Source organism: Canis lupus, chromosome 13 (genome assembly GCF_011100685.1).
Source record: "Canis lupus familiaris isolate Mischka breed German Shepherd chromosome 13, alternate assembly UU_Cfam_GSD_1.0, whole genome shotgun sequence".
NCBI classification, from domain to species: domain Eukaryota; kingdom Metazoa; phylum Chordata; class Mammalia; order Carnivora; family Canidae; genus Canis; species Canis lupus.
The window spans coordinates 11,612,701-11,635,076 of record NC_049234.1 but is presented as its reverse complement, the minus strand read 5'-3'; the positions used below and the strand labels follow the sequence as shown (position 1 = coordinate 11,635,076).

The window sequence follows — 22,376 nt, the reverse complement described above, 5'->3', positions numbered from 1 at the left end:
AAAGAAGAGCATAGCAGTGCTAATTAATCATTGCCTTTTAATCATTTCCAAATTTTCTTTGGTGAAATTAGTTAAAATTGGTCTTAAATGGAATAAGAAGTGTTATGAAAAGAGACTTTTTTTTTTTTTACCAATTGGAAAGAACTATCAAGAAGAGAAAATAAATAATGCCCCAATGATCATCCTCCAGCTATTTTTCCTTACCCCATTGGTCTTAATAATAATTAAGATCATGATTACCAATGATGAGGTTATTCATCTTGTTATAGGTGATTAATAGTCTTTCAGCATAAGCCTGCTACCACCTTCCTGTACTGCCCCTACCAAACCAAACCTTCCCCTTTGAGACCACTGGAGAATGGCTAATATTTTGCTGTCATGGGCTGTGAAATAGATCTGAATAATACACTAATTAAATTTCATGCCAAACCTACTCTGCTCCAAGGCTGAAAATCTATTCTCTATTCCATTTCTCATCTCAAATTAGGTTTAGTCAGATTAGACATAGCCTATCAGAAATTATACCAGGGTCTAAATGTCTTCATTAAGAAATCTAATCATAAAATTCATAAAGGCTTTCAACAATAGAATGCCAGCATCATACACATGCCATAATATGAATATAAGCCCCTTAGCATTACGTACTCTCCAAGGAGATATTAAAGTTCAAAGATTAAATCCTCTTTCTATTTAAACTTCAAAGGAGTTCAAGTCTGAAATAAAAAAAAATATCCTGCCTTAATATGTTAAAAATGCAAAGGAATTAAAATCTGTTCCAATATCTTACTGTGCTTTGCCTTAGCCAAAGTGGTTCTTCAATCTTAGGTGGTGTTAGAGTTCTGTCAACTGCTGGATTATGAGATTTCTTTCACTGGAACTATTGGGGTTCTTTCAGAGATCCAAAAGTTTAACTAGTTAAGGCCAAGTCTTGAGGTAGATCATACTGTTGTTTAATAGGGCAAAAATATTCTTGAATTCACCACCATCAAAGTTAAAAACAAACTTGTCCCTCTCCTAGAAGAATAGTTGAGGCAAATCTGTCTTCAGAATCCATTTATTAGTGATGGCCAAGAGCATAGCAAAGATCCGGTGATATTTGAAAGTTTCTATGAAGATATTTTTGGTTTGTTTTCAACTGCGCCTGCAAATTAATCATGTTAATGATTTTTTTTTTCAGAGTTAACAATGGAAGACTGAATAATATTCTAGATAAGACTTTGTTTAACTTTATGTGTTTTCTTTATCTGGGCTAAAAATATGCTTAAATCTCTCAAGTGTGAGAAATTTGTCACCTAAGGAAGACTTTCAACTAGTATTCATGTACCTTGAGCAAATAAACAATATTCAGAAGAGTCCTAACTAAAGCCAATATTTTAAATCTGAATCATAAGTCCATTAGACCTATAGAGAAACAGTACTACTGTCTTGTTCTCCTTCAGGGGCTGCCTTTCTGTGTGTATATATATATATATATATATATATATATATATATATAGTCATGAGAGACACATGAGAGAGAGAGAGAGAGAGGCAGAGACACAGGCAGAGGGAGAAGCAGGCTCCACGCAGGGAGCCTGGTGTGGGGACTCGATCCCAGGTCTCCAGGATCACGCCCTGGGCTGAAAGCACTGCTAAACCGCAGAGCCACCCGGGCTGCCCAAGATGATATTTATATGAGCTAAGAAGAAGGATAGGGGGCTGAGGATACAAAGGGGGCAAAGACTATTAGCAAGAAGATGAAAGGAGATATTTAGAAAACAAAGGTTACCCTATTATATAGTTAAGTTTCTTAGGTAGTGAGAAGTCTTTGCTAAGAGCTCTCTTGCTGGTACATGCAGACAGCTGAGAGGAAAGTAAAGAGATTTTTCTGAATCTGTTGGGTTTGGATTGCTTTGAACTCAAAATAATGTTCATGCCAAACTGACCCATCTTGGGTGGTCTGCCCATGGCCCCTATACTACAAAGTCTCCAACAATTGGACACTGGGCATAAATGGAAAGAAATAAAGCAGGGAATAGAATTTCAAAGCCAAATAACATGTCAGAGTCTTGTAATAAGGCAGAGTACACAGACCTTGGCTAATATGTGGACAAGGTATATTGAACTTGTAGTTTGTAGAGATTTCTATGTGGCTAGACTGGTTGTTGCCATAATTAGATGACTTTAAACTGCTCTGACCTAAGGAAGCTACAGTCATTTTTGACTATTGCTTATAATGAGACTATCCACTGATGAGTCACCAAAAATACAAGTAGTAAAGTTTAGGTCTCTGCAGAAGAAGCAGCTGCATGTTCAGTCTTGGCAAATTTGTAGGTAATTTCAGTCGACTACTACAGTGACCAACAAACATATACTGGCTGCCCAAACTTCAACAAATAACCAGCCTGTAGGAGAGGCACAGTTTCAGAATGCAAGGCTACTATTTCTCTCTACACAGGCACACATTTTTCTACTAGACAGGGTTTTGTTTTTAGAATAATTTGGTCTTTCTAGACCTATTGAATTGATAAGTTTTGCTTGCCAGAGACAGCATTACTGATAACTTACTAGTGTATAACACTAGGTAGGTAACTTTAGATCTGCTCTTTTAAATTTCAACAAGCATAAATTTACAAGGAAATCTTTAGAAGTAGTAACCTCAGCTACATGTAGCTTGTCCATGTGATCAAGAGTAGGGGAAAATGATTATTTCGACCCAACATATGTACATGGCAAGTTTGTCTATAAAAATATGCAAATCTAGGGATACCTGGTTGGCTCAGTGGTTGAACATCTGCCTTGGGCTAAATAAATAAATAAATGAATAAATAAATATCATCTTGCCTGACTATCTTGGAATCCCCTTGTCTGTGTAGATTCTACTTACAAAATGCTACTAAATTTGATCTTATTTTGATAATCTGTCTCATGTCAATTTGATTATTTGTCCAGCTATAAGGACCTTAAAGGATAGGGAAAATTCTTCCTTTCCAACAGTAGCAACTCCCCAAATCTCTCTATTCTCTAACAGTTTAGAAATAAAGGAATAAAATACGGTAATTTAGATATTGCTCTTGTTGCAATAGTTTGTCAATACTGTTTTGTAGAAGATCAAAACAGGACTTAAAACTGAACTCCATATCAGGAAGGGTTTACCCACCTAGATGCACAGAAGCAATTCTAGGGTGGCAGGGATCTCCATATGATGTAGAAGAGTCTGTAGAGGAGAGGGGGAAGCTATCTTCCAATAGACACAGAGGGATAGCTGAGCTAAAGATGTCCAGGATATTCTGATTTTTTTTTCAAAAGGCAAATGGTCCTACCTTCTCTTGAGTGGAGTAAGTAAAGTGAGATAAGGGAAATAAGTAGCAGCACAGGGATAAGTAACAGCACAGGGTATGTTACTTATATCTGAGTAGAGTAACATAGAGTATCTCCTCCTAAGAGCTCATGAACTAGTGAATTTAGAACGTACTGTAAGTTCAGGTTTGAGATACAATTTAATGCAAATATTACTAAATATATAATAATTATGAAAATACATACGTATTTTTAAAGAAAATTTGCTACAACAAGTCAGGGGCTAATTTATTTTGCAACAGCTATGTTTGTAAGTCAATGAACTATTTGATAAAATTCAAGCCTACATCTTTATTTCTATATGTGGATCCCTAAATAGCTATACTGATTAGTTTCATTTCTAGGAGATGGATGGATCTTTTTTGGAAAAAAATAGTAATTGCTATTCATAATTTAAATATAAATAGCAAGCATAATTTTATTATGAATTGGTTAACTACATTTGAGCAGAAATGTTCAGTTGCTTATCAGTCTTTCAAAACCCACAGATTAAAATAATAATAATAAAAAACCCACAGATTTTTTTCTATCTTTTTATAAAAGTTCAAAAATTAACAGAATCCATATTCCCTTTTACTTCTGTTAGTAGAACAAATAGATTATTCTGTTACCAAGGTCTAATTTACAACCAAAAGTCCTGTTAGGTCTGCCTAAATTGATAGAAAACCTCAATTAGATGGTTGGTCATCAGATTAAAGGGAACTTCAGTACTCAGCCCAGTCCTCTCAACTGGCATATACATTAAGTCCCACAGCAAGTATGCGGCAATAATGAGATAACTCTGAGTTCTTCTGATTCTGTTTCATTACCCTTTATTTATACCAACTTGCCTTCCACTTTTGTACTACTATTGCCACATTTAAGATAATTACAATGAGCTCTGGGAAAAAAAAACACACACACATTAAATGATTTGTTTGTGCATACCAATATCCTAAAGTAGAGTCAGCCTATGGACAATCTTTGAGTCCTTAGGAATATTAGGAGTTTGGCTAACAGCAAATTCTATCCTACTTTTCAGTTACAAGAAGTGCACTGAACTTATCTCTAAGTCATGAAGCTCAAGAAAAGGTGATAATCCAAGTCAATCAAATATTGAGCATTAACTCAATATTAAATAGTTTATTTTATGAAATAAGATGCTACTATGATAGTGACAATAAAATTCATGCATTTAAGATATAATAGATGGTTGAAAAGTTAACAATTTCACAACAACAAAAAATGGACCTTCCTTATAAATGTATAGAAAGTTTCTTAGTTTTTGTGACTTTAGAAGTACCAGGATAATATATAATAGCTTATTATCAAACTCTACAGCTCATACCAAAGGCTTCCTTCAAAAAGGCACACTCTAGTTAGTAGAGAATCTATTAGTACTGGGCGGGACACTGAACAAAAGTAAGGCATAAAGAAACTTTAATATAGCTCTAATATCCTGTGTTAGCATCATGCTCTATTCATCTCCTACTTGGATCTATGTGCTGGTGATGGGTATGATAGTGGCCACTCTTAAAACACTCCTCTTCTTTTTTCATAAGAGATAATGGATCTTGACAGGTCTGGAAGTATCATACAAACATGCGGGATTTGTACTGTAACAACTCTAGTATGAAATGAGGGATCAATCTCATTCTTTTCCCAGTGTCTAGAGGTTCATTTATTTCTGTTTCTTTACTTCCCAAATTATAGTGTTATGAAGTGAGCCTCATTTCTAAAACATCTTTCCTTTAAAGATTGCCACATTGAGGTAGGACTTCCTCCGTACTGGATGAACATGCCAGAACCTCAGGAATCAGAATGTATCATGTGGTGATATGTAACTGCTGTTTTCTTTATTAATTCATTTGGACAACATTTATTTATTGAGAAATATATCAATAAGTGTCTTACAAGAAAACAAGAAACATTCTAGGTATTTCAGAGATAATTTTATATAGAAAATTGTATAAAATACAAGATTTGAGAGGACAAATAAGAGATAGTGAAGTGACATAAAAGAAGAACAATTGGGAAGGCAGCTCTCATCCAGAAGAGAATGGACACAGGGATGAAGTATTGTTACTTTAATTCAGAAACCAGTGTTGTGTATAAGTACCTGAGGACTTGTTAGAAGGAGCCAAACAAGGAATAAAGATACCCACTACAGAAAACTCAACTTAAGTTGAGAATAAAGATACCCACTACAGAAAACTCAACTTAAGTTTGGTTGAAGCTACCAAGTAGCCACCGGACAAAAGAATCCAGATAATATAGTTTCCAGAACAGCAAGGAATTAATTGAAATCCAAATAATAAGTGTCAACTATGTACCAAGTACTCTTTTAGGCAATAGAAATTCAGGAATAATAAAACCGACCAATGAGATACCACCTCACACCAGTGAGAATGGGGAAAATTAACAAGGCAGGAAACCACAAATGTCGGAGAGGATGCGGAGAAAAGGGAACCCTCTTACACTGTTGGTGGGAATGTGAACTGGTGCAGCCACTCTGGAAAACTGTGTGGAGGTTCCTCAAAGAGTTAAAAATAGACCTGTCCTACGACCCAGCAATTGCACTGTTGGGGATTTACCCCAAAGATACAGATGCAATGAAACGCAGGGACACCTGTACCCCGATGTTTATAGCAGCAATGTCCACAATAGCCAAACTGTGGAAGGAGCCTCGGTGTCCATCGAAAGATGAGTGGATAAAGAAGATGTGGTTTATGTATACAATGGAATATTACTCAGCTATTATAAATGACAAATACCCACCATTTGCTTCAACGTGGATGGAACTGGAGGGTATTATGCTGAGTGAAGTAAGTCAGTCGGAGAAGGACAAACATTATATGTTCTCATTCATTTGGGGAATATAAATAATAGTGAAAGGGAATATAAGGGAAGGGAGAAGAAATGTGTGGGAAATATCAGAAAGGGAGACAGAACGTAAAGACTCCTAACTCTGGGAAACGAACTAGGGGTGGTAGAAGGGGAGGAGGGCGGGGGGTGGGAGTGAATGGGTGACGGGCACTAGGGGTTATTCTGTATGTTAGTAAATTGAACACCAATAAAAATAAATTTTAAAAAAATTAACCATTTTAAAAAAAAACTGACCAATTCCCTTTCTTTGGGAGGTTAATTTGTAGTGCTTCCTATGTATCAGTTACTCAAAATTACTCTAAATATACCAGTATACTTTAAATACACTAATCCATTAAACCTTATACAAGTCTATGGTGTAAATATTATCTTTGCCTCTCCCATTCACAGAAGACATTAAAGACAAGGAGGTTAAATCCCTTAGGGCACAGTGCTTACAAGTGACAGAGCCAGGATTCAAACATTCAAGCATTCAGGCTCAGAGTATGTTCTCTTTAATCTTATTCCATTCCATCTTTTTGTGCCTAGAACTTTCTATCCTGTCTTCGTATCACAAATAAAGATGATCATAAGTAACACTGAAAAACTTAAAAAAAAACATGCGGGGTTCACATACTAAGATTCAGAATATCTGAAACACTTAGCATAAATTTGTTCACTACCCTGCCAAATACGAAAATTATTTCTCTATCTCTTGGATAATTCAAAACTAAGTGGAGAATCATGCATTAGTAATGTTGCACACAGCACACTGAATTTTATGAGTGATAAAAAAAGAGAACTTCTCAGTTTTTAGGATTTTTATATGGGAAGAACAAATAACCATAACAAAAATAATCTTGCAAATTAATAAGTACTTCTGAATAGAGAATATGAACTTAGCCTATCTTACAAGTTTTCCATGTGCTATACAAAACCAAAGAAAGCTAATAGGAAGAGGGCTTTTCTAAATAAATGAGTGTAGCATTCCCAATGCTTGCTGTAAGGTACCAGAACAATTCTTTTCTGGGTCTATACTGTGATTTTGTTTGTAAATGTGTCAATGTGAAAGCATTTTGAAGGAAAATTAAGTTTTACCTCTTTCCCCATTATGTATTCAGCAGATCAGAGGTAACATTTGTAAAAGCATTATTTACTGTGCACTATTTCACATAGAACAATAAAAGAAGAAATGTCTCCTCATGAAAGACTGAGGCACTGTGATAGTTTCATTCCTCCAGCCATGGTTCTTATAAGAACACTTACTGTGCCTTGCCCCAAGTGGGTGGCATATCTTCTGTCTTAAATTATATGGATGCAGATCATAATGACTTACTATATGATCTTTGTTTTTTTTTTTAAACTTCAAAACAACTCCTAAGTGTTAAAAACAACTGAAATGTGAACTCCTGACTGTAGAATTCCTGCTTCCTTTTGTGAATGATGTATGGAATGAAAATCTCTGCCTGGTGCATAGAATACTGACATCATGTAATTCATCCAGGCCCACAGACCATTTACTCAGAATGCCATTAGAAAAAGCATACCTGTTCTACAAGTAATTCAGGCTGCATAAATAATACTATATAATGGAGGGCTTAAGTTTGCAGTCTGCACTTTTACTTTCCTGTTCCCACTTTCAACTAAAAAAGTCATTCATATTCAAATTTTTATCTTAATTTCAAACTAGGTATAAAAATTTAATTTCTTAAAAACATTGAAATATTATTATCTACCTACAGGCTTCTATACAAAAATCATACTCTATAAGCAATTCACTTGTTTGTGGAGCTTTCCATTTGTTACTATTTAGTGGAAGCTGAAGAGTAAAAAAGGAGAATAGCAGAATGACCATGATCGCTGTCTTGAAATAATGTGAGGCTTCAGTTGTCTTCTAAAGACAAATAAGAAATTGGGACTGCTATTCACAACCAAAAATTACTGATTGTAAAAATTCCATAAATGTGTGCTTATGTTTTAAGTATTTGAACATATTTAATCATGCCTTTAAATAAAGTATGTACAAGTAAAATATTTCTAAGAATTCTATGGCAGAATTAAACTCTTTATACTGGCACACCCTCTAAATGTGTTGTAAATGAAAGTAATGACACTGATAAAAAACAAAAATCCATATTAAACTTGCAATACCCAAATACATCCTTTATAAGTCGCCATCCTTGGAGTCCATGAATTTATTAAAATAATGTGATCACTGAATTTAATTTTAAAATTCTTTGAGGGGTGTTGCCTGGATGGCTTAGCGGTTGAGTGTTTGCCTTCAGTCCAAGGCATGATCCTGGAGTCCTGGGATCAAGTCCCACATCAGGCTCCCTGCTTGCTTCTCTCTCTGCGTATGTCTCTGCCTCTCTCTCGTGTCTCTCATGAATAAATAAATAAAATCTTAAAAAAATATTGAGATATTATTTGTAAGGCTTACAGAATCCAACGATTTTTTTCATACAGGGAAAATATATTTTTATAATATGATGTTTAGTTAAGGGAAACTATAATTTTTATGGTATTATCTTTAGTTAAGGGTCAATAAACATTAGAGATTATGGAGGCAATATAGGAAGCTACCTTTAAATTACCTTTAAAATTTCATAGTGCAAATTAACTTATGACGAATTTCCCCTTTAATTATCAACTCAAGCACGGGGATGTTCACTTTTTCCCTTATTTTTCACATCCACAAGTAGATATTATGCTCAGATTTGAACCCCAGGTCACACTGGACTTTATAATGCAGGGACAGAGTGTCTACAAACCACCTTTCTGCTCAGCCACCTGGCTCTTTGTTAGGCTCAACAATAGGAGGAAGTGCCAGAGGGAGAAAAAAAAATGGAGAATAAACCTGTTCCTTTCTGCTATCTTCTGTTGATTTTTCTTTTTCATCTTATTTGCTTCCTATTTGATTCACTATAGTGACACGGTAATGGAAGATTCACTCCAGTGATAAACAGTGAACATTTTGTTCCAGTAAGAGTGTGATTCCATTATTTTTTTCAATATGTTTAAAACCGTCATCATATCCCTTCAGAGCTGCTAGCATTCACGAAAGACTGAATGAAATTAAATAAAGGCTTTCTATGCTAATATATAAAATGTCTGGTGCCATCCCATGGTGTCCATCTGCTGAGCTTTGAGAAAAAAGCACTAGCTGCGTCATGCCTTTTTACAAAGAGTCTGAGTTCCAGTCTCATGTGGTTTCTCCTCCAACCCTCTAAGTTTTAGTTATCTCAATCTTTTCTCTGCTCTAACATCCTAAGTGGGTAGCTGTCTTTTGCGGTTGCTACCCCCATGAACCTAGTCTTCTTTTCTATGCTTTGTCTTCAGTAAACATTTGTCAACTATTCTCCCATCTTTGTACATTTTTGCAACTCTTCCCATTACGTGGATTTTTTTCCTTTCCTCTTGAATTTGAGTTGACATGGCAACTTGCTTTGACCAATTTGGGATAGAAGTTAGGCCTGGCAACTTTATATTTGTACTCTTGGAGTTTTATGCCACCACGTAAGAAGTCCAGCTATGTCACTTTGAGAGAAGTATAGCCATGCTTGGACATTTCAGCTACCCTATCTGAGATGCCAGACTGCAGTTGTGTGGAGCTGTATACATTATCCCAGTTGGACCACTTGCTATAGAAAGACTGCCAAGGTGATCCAAGTCAACCCACAGAATCATGAGAAAAATGAATCATGATTGTCTTAAGTCACTAAGTAAAAGGATAGTTGGTTACATAGTAGTATATAAACAATAAAGCCTTCTTAGTTCTTAAAAGAGCTAGTTGAACTTTGTAACACACGTTCTCTATTAAAATAACCATTGTGTGATTTCTATCTCCTGAGTGGACTTTGATAAATCCAAACATAAATACTGAAACTAATAAAATAATTTGTTCGAAATGAGATTATATGTTTCGCCAGTGTCTTCCACAAGGTGAATTAACACAGATTTTTAAATAATATCAATTTCAAACCATCAACAAAATAGCTATAACAAGAATCTTATTATCAGAAAAATTTAAATAATTCATTAAGCAGTATAATGACAAGAGCCTAATAGCTAGGCTAATTTTGAAGAAACAGCTAATTTTGTTAAAGGAAATGCTTAGTATTTAACTATAAAACTACTAGCTGTCCTCTTTATTATACAGATCACTGATAATAATATTAAATAGAATCAAATTTTGGTAAGTTGTATATTGTTTTTATATGAACACAATGAATTTAATATTCTGTTAAAGATGAAACTAATTGTTATAGGTTACTGATAGCATTTGTAGTTGAAGAGAAAATATTAACTATGTAAACGTGAGGTGCTATAAATGGATAGTAATTTTTAAAATATTTTATTTATTTATTTGAGAAAGAGACCACGGGGAGAGGGAGAAGCAGATTCTCCACTGAGCGGGGAGCCAAATGTAGGGACCTGACCTGAAGGAGCCACTCAGGCGCCTTGGAGAGTAATTATGATAGTGAATGTTATAGGTATGAGGTGATGGATAAATTGTAACTATAATGAGTTTTAAATATTAAGTCTGAAATTTAGCTTATGTAGATTGACAAGAAATAGTATTAAAAATCTAATTGTAGAAGGCCATATGACTGGAACATTTTACATTTTGAAACATTTCAACAAAAGTGCTTATGATATTGAAGGAGATTATCTTCCACAGACAGACCTGAACAGGATTCAGCATAATTTCCCTGTGATTACGTACTCCTAAACTATCAATAAACAAGCTCTTCCCAGGAACCATGTAATATCAGTTTATATAATGTCAGGGCATTCTGTCAAGGGAGAATTTTAGAACATCTAGATCGGCATCAAATATAAAAGGATAAGGAATATGTTGAGTATGTAAAAATATGGAAGGGATGAATCCCCATATTTACTCCCAAGAGCCTTTATTAATAATCAATTCTCTATCAGGGGGATGGGGAGAATGCAAAATCCTATAACAAGAATGGTATAACTATATCGATTTCTTTTTTCCTTTCACCAAGCCTCTCTAATACCCTTAGGTGAAAGAGCTGAAATAAGTTCTCCCTATTATGTTCTTAACCTGTATATCTTATAGAAAACCAATTTATATTATGGTTTAAATATATATGATTGAAATAAAGTTTCATGCTTATTTGTCTTCAAAACATCCTAAAACTGGGAATACACTTGCCATAGTCTTTCTTTCTTTTATTTTTAAATTTATTTTATTTTATTTATTTATGATAGGCACACAGTGAGAGAGAGAGAGAGAGAGGCAGAGATATAGGCAGAGGGAGAAGCAGGCTCCATGCACTGGGAGCGCGACGTGGGACTCGATCCCGGGTCTCCAGGATCGCGCCCTGGGCCAAAGGCAGGCGCTAAACCGCTGTGCCACCCAGGGATCCCCTTATTTTTAAATTTTATTTACTTATTCATGAGAGACACAGAGAGAGAGGCAGAGACAGAGGCAGAGGGAGAAGCAGGCTCTCCATGGGGAGCCCAATGCAGTACTCCATCCCAGGACCCCAGGATCAGGCTGAGCTTAAGGCAGATGCTCAGCCACTGTGCCACCCACGCATCCCTGCTGTAATCTTTCTGAAGAGTAAAGGAAGGAAGGAATAGAAAGAAATACCTGGTAGAGGAAGGAAGTAATTTCCACATCTACAAAATAGTGCTGAAGAAACTGTATGGAGGTAGGCAATTGGATAAGACACATCGTGGACAATAAAGCTATTAAAATCATAGCTCCATGTATGTCTGTTAGAATGAAAATTCCACACCCGAAAAAAAGTCACAAACAATCATGTATTTTTGTAAAAATCACTTAGCTAACATTTATGTGGTACCTACTCTCCCAGGTATTGTTCTAAATTATATATAATATATATATTATATAAAATTTTTCACTGAATATATTATATATTATATACATTATACATAGTATACATTATATACATTATATATTATTGTATATTATATATAGAAAATGATTCCATTTTCACAAAATTTTATTACTTAAGTGTAAGTATTACCACAATTTGACAAATGAAGAAACTGAAACAAATATAAATATAAATAACAAGTAACAAATATAAATGGTGGAGTCAGGAGAAATACATCTACTGCTGTGACTATGCTTAAAATTATGCTTTTTCAAAAACATATGTGATTGAGAAAGTTTTGCAACTAAGAGAGTAAATAACTCTGTTTTTATAAGTAATATAGAAAATAAACACTTTACAGTCAACATGTATTATTTGTGTCCAACATGGTGGGGTGTCTTCTCTCTAATGTAGTAATTGTCTACATTCTAAGCCTGGGTTTCCTAAAGTAGAAACTATGCAATAAACATTTCCAGACCCCCTATGTTTCTGGTGTGCATGAATGTTTCTTAAATGCTGCCAGTTCAGAAGCAGCCCCATGAGGCTTTAATTCAAAAGTGGGCAACATGCAGTTGTAGTTGTATATCCTAGCAAGCATTTGGGAGAGGTACAGCTGTTTTTGATGGTTGTACAGGTGGTATAATTTATTAACCAATTTTTTTGAAATTTAAGTTGTTTCTAAATATTTCATATTTGTATAAATGTTTCAGCTTCTGTATACAATTGTGGTTAATATTTTTTATTTTTTCTCTCATAAATTAGATTCTCAGTGAGCACTTATGATGGGCATACTAATGTACACAGGCTATATGAATGTTTTCATAAACGTTTTATTAAGTTTATAAGTCTGACCAGCACTGAATCTGTCTTTACTATTGTCTTACCTTCAAAAGCATTAAATATTATCATTAAAAAAATGTCAACTTGATGGGTGAAAATGCACTCTTATATTTAATGTTTTTTTTATTCTTTATTCACATTTTACTTGCTGTGCATTCACATTTTATTGTCCATGTATATTTTATGTTTTCAATTTCCTGTTTATGTCTTTTAAGCACTTTGTTTGCATTTTTTATGTTTTCTTTTTATTTTGCAAGCTAGAAATACATTAAATATACTAACTTTTTTTCATATTGGTTAAAAATAGTTGTGTTTTTGTTTAGTTTGAGAAAAAAGAAATCAGAAGTACAGGTGTTACTTGTAGTTTTTAAATATATATGATTGATGATAACAATAATCATTATAATTTTGATCATTGTTCTACTTTTTTTTTTAATTTTTATTTATTTATGATAGTCACAGAGAGAGAGAGAGAGAGGGGGGGGGCAGAGGGAGAAGCAGGCTCCATGCACCAGGAGCCCGACGTGGGATTCGATCCCGGGTCTCCAGGATCGCGCCCTGGGCCAAAGGCAGGCGCCAAACCGCTGCGCCACCCAGGGATCCCTGTTCTACTTTTAATATACAACATCACCTGATAGGTGGAGAAACAGGTTTGGTTATTCATGTTTTATTTTTAAAAAGTGCTTATTTATTCAAATAATAACTATCGTTTTCAAATTTAATGAGCTAAAACAATGCTAAAATATGAAAAGAAAATAATTTAAGTATTGCAGTCTTATTGTCATTTATATAAGTATGAATAAAGTATATATGATAAAGTATAAAAACGACTTCAGTAATTAACTCTTCTGCAACTATATATTAAGCACTATTTAGGTTCAAAGTTTTTTGCTAAGCAACATAAAAAGATATGAAATGAATCAGAATGAAATCTTAAGGCACTTGTACTTCAAAAATGAATAATTGTTTAAAATCACTTAAACAGTTTTAAAAACATTATTTAAAAATGCTCCTTTTTATCACCATAAAATATGTAATTAGGGAAACACTGTTAGTTTTCTTAGTGGATTTTTTTTTCATAAATGTTGCTACACTTTTTTCTATACAACAAATATAGTAACCAAAATATAATAGGGAATTCCCAAAAGAGAGGAAGAGCAAGCCAATAAATAAATAAATAAATAAAATAAAAAAAGAGAACTATGAAAAAACTATCAGGTATCCTGTGCAGAAGAAAAAAAAAAAAAGTCCACTCAGAAGAAGCGTTGAATTTTAAATTACAAAAATTATTGATAATATTGTAATTACTTTGTATGATGACAGATGGAAATTAGATTTAATGTGTAGATTATTTTGTAATGTATAAAAACATTGAATTACTATGATATATGCCTGAAACTAATGGAATATTGTGTGTCAGTTATATTTCAATAACAACAACAAAAAAACCTTTATTGTCATAACACACTCTGGTTCCATGTGTGTAGGCATTAATATAAACGATCCACTTAAGAGAAAAAGGTATGATGTTGAATGAATCTTCCCTGGGAAAATGTTTATCAGCATTAGAAGGATTTCTAAGGAATACCACACTGAAAACTGTCAAAGGTGATATGGGACATCTTGGAGTTAATGGTTAGTTAATGTATTCAATAACCCTAAACTTTTTTCTCAGAACTCAGAAAGCTAATTTGCTATGCTAGTTATAACCCAGATTTCACTAAGAATGTATAAGTTACACATAGCTGAAGCTGAAACTTCAACTAAGGGTATGGCTTGTGTCCGAAAAGTGGAATATGGAAGAACTTTGTGGTTGTAAAACATTTTAAATGTAGACCAAATGATAGTATGAATGGCTGGTAAGCATTTTAAATACAGACAAAAAAAGACAGCATGAGTGTGTGTTTCTTTCGGTAAGTCAGAATAATAAATGTCCAATTCTGTGTCCTTCTCTTTTCCTATGAGAAACAGGAAAGGGTATTTCCCTCAAACTGCCCATTTATTTATTTATTTGTTTGTTTGTTTTTAAAGATTTTATTTATTTATTCATGAGAGACAGAGAGAGAGAAAGAGAGAGAGAAAGAGAGAGAGAGAGAGAGAGAGAGAGGCACAGGCAAAGGGAGAAGCAGGCTCCATGCAGGGAGCCCAACGTGGGACTCTATCCCGGGTCTCCAGGATCACACCCTGGGCTGAAGGTGGCGCTATACCGCTGAGCCACCCGGGCTGCTCTCAAACTGCCTATTTAAAGATGTAACTGTGAGCATAAGTTTTAGAATAGCTAGAGTAGATGATTTGAGATATTTTGTGTATTCTCATGAAAACCTCAAGGTCCATGGTTATCCTGCTTTGAAGGACTTTTGAAAGCTCTACAGGAATTTGGAATGCTCACACGTTTATATGTGCAAGAGAATATAGGAAAAGGATCATGTATAATTTGGATGCTTATCAGGAGAGGGCCAATGTAAAACTGATGTTATAGGGACATAACAATGTAAACTAACAAGCAACAAAGTTGATAGTTGGTATATTATATGCCTATTCATTTGTAAGAAGGGAGTTAAATGACTTTGCCAGTGAATATTTAAGAGACAGATATCTAAATAAAAATTCCAAATGAAGAATTGTGAGTTGAGTTTTGTTTAGTTGTCCACTGAGTTGACACACATCAGTATAAAAATAGAATAGAACTAATAATTCTGAACTTCACTTACAATAAACATATCTTGGGGTACCTAGGTGGCTCAGTCAGTTAAGCATCTACCTTCAGCTCAGTCATGATTTCAGAGTCCTGGGATTGAACCCTACATTGGGCTTCTTGCTCAGCAGGAAATCTGCTTCTCCTGCTGCCGCTCACTTCACTTGTGCACTCTCTCTTTCAAATAAATTTTTAAAAAAAAGGATATCTTAAATTTTTTATACATTACCTCTTAGAATCAAACATCTAGAGCAGCCCCGGTGGCTCAGGGGTTTAGCGCTGCCTTCTGCCCAGGGTGTGATCCTGGAGACCCAGGATCAAGTCCCATGTTGGGCTCCCTGCATGGAACCTGCTTCTCCCTCTGCCTGTGCCTGTGTCTCTGCCTCTCTCTCTCTCTCTCTCTCTGTGTCTCTCATGAATAAATAAATAAAAACAATTTTTAAAAATCCAAATTTTCATTTTTATTGATATGTTTACATACTTTGATTGATTTAAATATTTATATATTTATTTATATAAACTTAAATGTATAAAATTGCCAAAGTTTTGCCATGCAAACAAAAATTTGGATATCTGATGATACTACAAATTATTGATTTCAGTTCTCCATATATTGTATGGAAAATAATATATACAAAAGTAATACATACAGATCAATAACAAATCAATTTTTAGAAGTTTAACACAAAATATGCCTCTTCAAAACTACCAATCATAACATTCACTTGACACTTAATTATGTCACACCTTATTTTCAGTCAATTGGCAAATATTCTGCATACTCTATGAAAATTACCATGCGGATATAAATATGTATTAAAATTACTTCCCATTTTATCTCTAACTCTTAACCATGTGCATCTTTTTCCTTTGAGAAGGTCATTTTTTTTCTTTCTTTTTTTGAGAAAGTCTTTTTCTCTATCAAAATATGTACTGTAAATATTTTATCATTTCCCCTCACATAACTACAAAGCAACCGCTACGATCCACACTAGGCACTCAATAAGCAGTTTTATAACAAGACAAATGAGGAATCATAGAGTTTTGTTCACAAACATTGGTAGGTGTGTGGGTTTGAAGGTTCTTGTGAGCTAACATGATGGATTTCAGCCAAGTGAAATCAAGCACATGCATTTATTAAACTGATCGTTTTATAATTTATGGGTGCCAAGTTGGAATTCAGAGACCCATAACCTATTTGATCAGCTACAATATATTTAAATTGAAACTTATAATGTTACATTATATTCCTAGAATTAGTGAATTAGTGTTGATTTACTTTATAACATATTTTTATCTTGTGTATTACTGTTTGAGAAACGAGGTCAAAGCACATTACTTTCCAGATACAAGCTTACATTGTTTTAAGAACATAATGAAATTTTATTATTCTAATATATCTATATGTTCCTAAATATGGCATCAAATTCCTTCCTTATGATTCAAATATGATAATAAATTGTTGTGGTTGCATGCCGCTCAGGAATAAACCAGCCTAAGACTTAATGGCTTAAAATTGGTGCTGATAAAGTACTGCCTACAGCCTGTGTCCTGGTTTTGTATGACCTGTAAACTAGAATAAGTCCATTCTTCACACTTTTAAAGGGTTATAAGAACAGGGACCATATGTGGATCACAAATCCTAAAATATATATTATGGAACCCTTTGTCAAATATGGTTGTCAATATCTGGCTTAAAATGACCACCATTTTATTATATAGTCACAATTTAGAAGGAGCTCAGCTGGTTGGTTTCTTTACTGGTTTTGCTTCAGGTCTCATGTGGTTGCAGTCAGACAGTACCTGGGTGTACAGTTGAAGCTAGTTGTTTGTAATATTGTAATACTCCATGTGGCTATTGTCTCCAGTTAGCACCTCATCATCCAGGACGTCTCTTAGCACCTCATTATCCAGGATGTCTCTTCATGGACTTCTATTTACATAATAGCCTGTATTTCTTGTATAAAGTCTTATAGCTCCAAGGTAAAGAAGAGTGAGTTACCTTAATGCTCTTCTTAATTTAGGATCAGATCTTCCAGAATGCCACTTCCTCTGCATTCTATTTGTCAAATTAGTCACAATTCTAGCCTGGATTCAAGGGGAAAGACTTAAGTTCCACCTCCTGATTGAGTATCATTTGCATCCTGTATGGGGCAGATTTTGAGACAATCCACCTTCTGGCCATAACAATTTATTTCCTTCCATGTGCCAAACCTACCCATTCCTTTACTAGAACCCCAAAAGTTTCATCCTTTAATCAGCTTTAATTCTAGAATTCCCTAGTTCAAATTTCTCAGCTTTTATATGTTGTCACTTTTGAGCTGAGGACTTCTGAAAGAGAAATACATTTTCTGCACTCCACTCACTCAAAATACAGTAGTGAGCAGAGACAGAGAATCTATAGTTGGCTTTCACGAGAAAATGGCACGAAGAGAGGAATAGGTAGCTCATGAGAATTTTAAATCCAGTTACATATATATCGAGTTCCTTGATTAGAACTTCCAGCTCCACTGAAGTGTCTTCCTATAGATGTTGGCTCTATCTTCCTACATTTTAATTTGCTCTCTGAGTTAACTTCACTTCTGTATAAAAAATGACTCATGTTTGTAGCTCAGTAGCTTTTTCAATCTTCATCCCGCTTATTGACTTGAGGGTCCAGAGGACTCTTTTCTTTCTTTTCTTTCTTTTTTTTTTTTTGGACTCTTCATCATAAGTTGTATCTGTCCTTTTTAGTCCAATATAACATAATTTCTTTAATAAAATTTATGAATTTTTATGAATCAGATTATAATAAAATCCTTTAGATAAAAATAAGTATTGCTTATATTTCTTTCAAAGGTGGAATCTTTGGTATCTTGGACCTCTTGTGAGGCTGCTGAGTTAAGTGCCCTTAAATTCTTAGAAATCCTACTTTTAACCTAGAGCCCTTTTTGTCTGGGTCAAAAAGTCTAGAGATAACAAATTAGAGTTTTCTGAAGTTTAACAAAGGGGTTTACACTAATCCTTGATCTAAAATATATCCTGAGGTGACATTTACTGGCAGTGGCCTAGATCTGACCTTTACTCTGGCTATTACTGAGGCTATTTCCTGCTTACTTCTATTTCTTATTCTTACTTTTTTATATTTCCTCTGACTTATCCTGCCAAACTGAGTGTTCAGCTGACTTCTCCTATACTTTATCACCTATCAAACTTTATTATTGTTATTATTAAACAAAACCAAAAACAGTTGACATTCACCATTCTGCCTAGAAACCTCATCAGTCAGAACAACATATTCTTCAGGGACTCTCTCAACCTTTTGTGAAGGCTTTTGGTAGGCTATTTGGTTATTTATTTTGCTTTTATATAATATAGGTCCCTTTCTTTCCACCTCAAATAATAATTTTCTCCCTTTCTTTCAAGCATAACAGTCTTCACAAGGCACTTCCAGCTTTTATACACTATGGTGTTCCAAGATGAATAACACATATTCTAAGTTTTTGTTTTGTTTTACTTTTGCAACAGCAGCACATCACTTCTACATAAAAAAAGTCTATTCCATTTCAGTAATGTCCGATAACAAATAACTCCAAAATGTAGTACCCAACAGAACAATCATTGTATCTCATGATTCTGGTTGACCAGAGCAGAGCTGGTAGGTTGCTTTATAGATCTAGCTTAAGGTCTCTTGTATAGGTACAGTCAGATAATGGCTAGGCTTGTCTTCTGAGTCTGCATGTCTGGTGTCTCTGTATTCTCTATGTGGACTCTCCACATCATATCTAAACTATCATGACATCTTCCAGTGGCTCTTTCTTCATCAGGATTCTTAGATTTCTTACATGGCATCTTAGGGCTCTATGATGGAGATGGTAGCTGCTAGGTCATCTTAATGCCTGAGATCAGAAGCATTTAACCCTCACTTTATTCACATTTTATTGACAACGCAGTCTCAGGACTAGCTTGGGTTCAAGGGAAGGAGAATTTCTACTCTTGATGACATGTGCTGAATGCACATGGAGTGAATGGTGGATATGTTTTACACTATCTTTAGAAATTTGTTAATACATATAATGTGTCTGTGTGTTTGTGTGAATGTAATCCTTTTTTCAAAGATTTTATTTATTTATTTAGAAAGAGAGAGAGAGAGAGAGGTATCAAGGGAAGTGGCAGAGGGAGAGAGAGAGAATCTCAAGTAGACTCCATGCTAAACAGAACTGTATACAGGGCCTGATCCTATGACCATGAGATCACAGTCTGAGCTGAAACCAAGAGTTAGATGTCCAACCAAGTGAGCCACCCAGGCACCCCTGATTCTTTATTTTTGAAACAAAATTAAATTCTTGAAAAACAGGCTTATAATTTATTTTCTTGTTTTTCTTTCCATTTCAAGGAATAAAACAAATGCTGATTTACCCAACTCTCCCATTTACCTCCCTCTCCAAATGAAATAGTTACTAGAAATAAGGTAAGGTAATGTATAAAATACCTTTTTCAGTTTGTACTATTTTAGGACTTCACTCTTGTTAGTCTAATTGGGACATTTTAATTGCTATTTAGAAATTTGTGACAACATTGGAATTTATAATAGGATTTTAATATATTTATTCCTATAGATATGTGGCCTGGATGAATGATATAATAATTTGTCTTGAAAAGATAAAACCCCAAAAGCTGGAAAACAAGCAAGGTCATTCAGTATGACAGGTAATATAAACAGTAGAGCTGACATTTCTGGAGGATTTAGTGTCCCAGAATTAGCAATGTCTTAATATGTGTAGCTTAAGATTCTGACCTCTCATCCAGACAGTGCAAATTAGAAACTGAATATGTCCAGTATAACTATACTTCTAACACTATGAAATCAGGACAATATGGCTCATACAGACAAAAATTATAGGTATCTTTTCTAACAAATCATAATTTAATTGACTGTTCAACTTAGAGATAAATGCTAGCAGCAAAATTTAATGTTCAGATACTTCATCCCTCTAACTGATATTGAAAACATTTGCTTCTCTTTGAGGGTTACATTTGCACTATTTTTTTGTAAGTTTGGAAAAGAGTAGACAAACTTTGAAAGAGTATATTTTTTCTACGACTTTTAGGGGAAAGAAGTTCAGTTTTCTTTGTAACATGTTTTAGGCATGTTGATATATCACATATAAATGTTATTCAGATAATATTGTCACATATATATATGAAATATATATACATATTATATATATATATATATATATAATTGAGGTACTGGCTTCAATAGAAAGTAAATTACAAGTTCTCAGAATTTGAGTTGATGCCCAGAATTAAAAAGTTTTATGTAATGGTGTATGAAAATTATGCATTTTAACTGCCAACTCCAGGTTACCGTAACACCTTTTGAAACTTGCTGAATTATTGAGGTGGATATTTTCTTCAACATCTCCTCACTGTAGTGAAAACACCAGTATAATGATTTCATACTTAGGCATTATTCCACATATGTTGTCATTTTTAAGGTAAAAATGTGTGAATTTACTTTAGAAATTGAGCAACATATCTATTTTAATATAATCTCCCCTTGGGTAATTACCTTGTGAAGAGTGTGCATATTTTTTCAGTTCTTCTCCTTTATCATGGCTGCATTATTCGTATAGGTCCTAAAAGACAGAGAAACTCACTCATTAGAATCACTGCAATCTGTTAGTGTTAGTTTATGTGAAATTTATACTCCCTGCATGGAATTGATCACTGAATATACTAAATCTCTTTAGATTGGGGTAGATCCACTTTAGAACAGTAATAATTCTGTACTTTTCAAAATAACTGCAGTTGGTTGAATATATAAATTGAACTTCAGAGACATATTTTTCTGCTCCAATGTGCAATAGTGCAGCCACATAGTAAACCTTGGAAAATCATACCAGCAAATTGGCTTCTGAGCAACAATAGAGCACATGGTGACTTTTGCACTCAAAAGATACTAACAGATGGTGAATAATTCAGAGAGACTCAAAAATATTCCAAACTTTGAAAATAGTAGGAGTAAATCACAAGCACAATATGAAGAGGTGGGTGGCTAGTATGGACTCTTACACCAGATTCCCAACAGTTTTCTATGTGAAGAAACCAACTTCAATCCAGATGGCTGCCTATATCATTAAAATCACAGATAATTTAAATACCTCCTCAATCTTATGGAAGGTAGTCTATTTTCCAATATGCTGACAAATACCCATGGCTTATGATTTCATGTTTCCCTCTGGTTCCAATTGTATTGTTACTAAATTCTCTCTCTTATTCATTGTTGCCATGTCTTGTTTCCCTGCCCAACACTAACTCAAATATGAAACATAACAATTTTCCCTTGTTCTCTCTTATAAGCCAATTAGAAAAAAATAGGTGTATTTAGATAGCAAAAGATACTCAAGACCTAGGGAAACTTGTTAAAATTATAATTAAAATGGTAGATAAAGTAAAGATAAACATTTAGCCTTTCTTAAGCTTCCCTTGTCTACACACCTCCAAAAATTATCCTAGATACCACTTATAAGATGCCTTAGATCTTTCTTATGATACACTTAGTATTTAAGCCTTTTTAAAAAATCTGCTCCATAAACTCAATATTCCTAAGCAATGTACACGTATAATAAAATAAAATGGATAGTTTAAAAAAATGAGTAAAATTTGTGGAAAATCTTTCATAGGGAATTAACACCTTTGGGGCAAGAGTTGTAGTGGTGGTCTTCACTAAAATAAAGATCAATTATTTACTCTTTTTAGAATATTAAAATATTTCAATAATAGAACTGAAAATATGTATG

General features: G+C 34.2%; 1 long non-coding RNA gene across 1 annotated transcript in view; it reads right to left on the bottom strand.

Moving 5' to 3' along the window:
- Positions 1-17,649, bottom strand: part of LOC102156032 — a 36,004-nt gene extending 18,355 nt beyond the window's left edge. Inside the window, exons 1-2 of the long non-coding RNA XR_005368551.1 lie at positions 17,594-17,649; positions 788-1,141 (exon numbers count right to left, since the gene is read on the bottom strand). This is a non-coding gene — a long non-coding RNA (uncharacterized LOC102156032). The remainder of the gene's footprint in view (positions 1-787; positions 1,142-17,593) is intronic.
- Between the last annotated feature and the right edge of the window lie 4,727 nt (positions 17,650-22,376).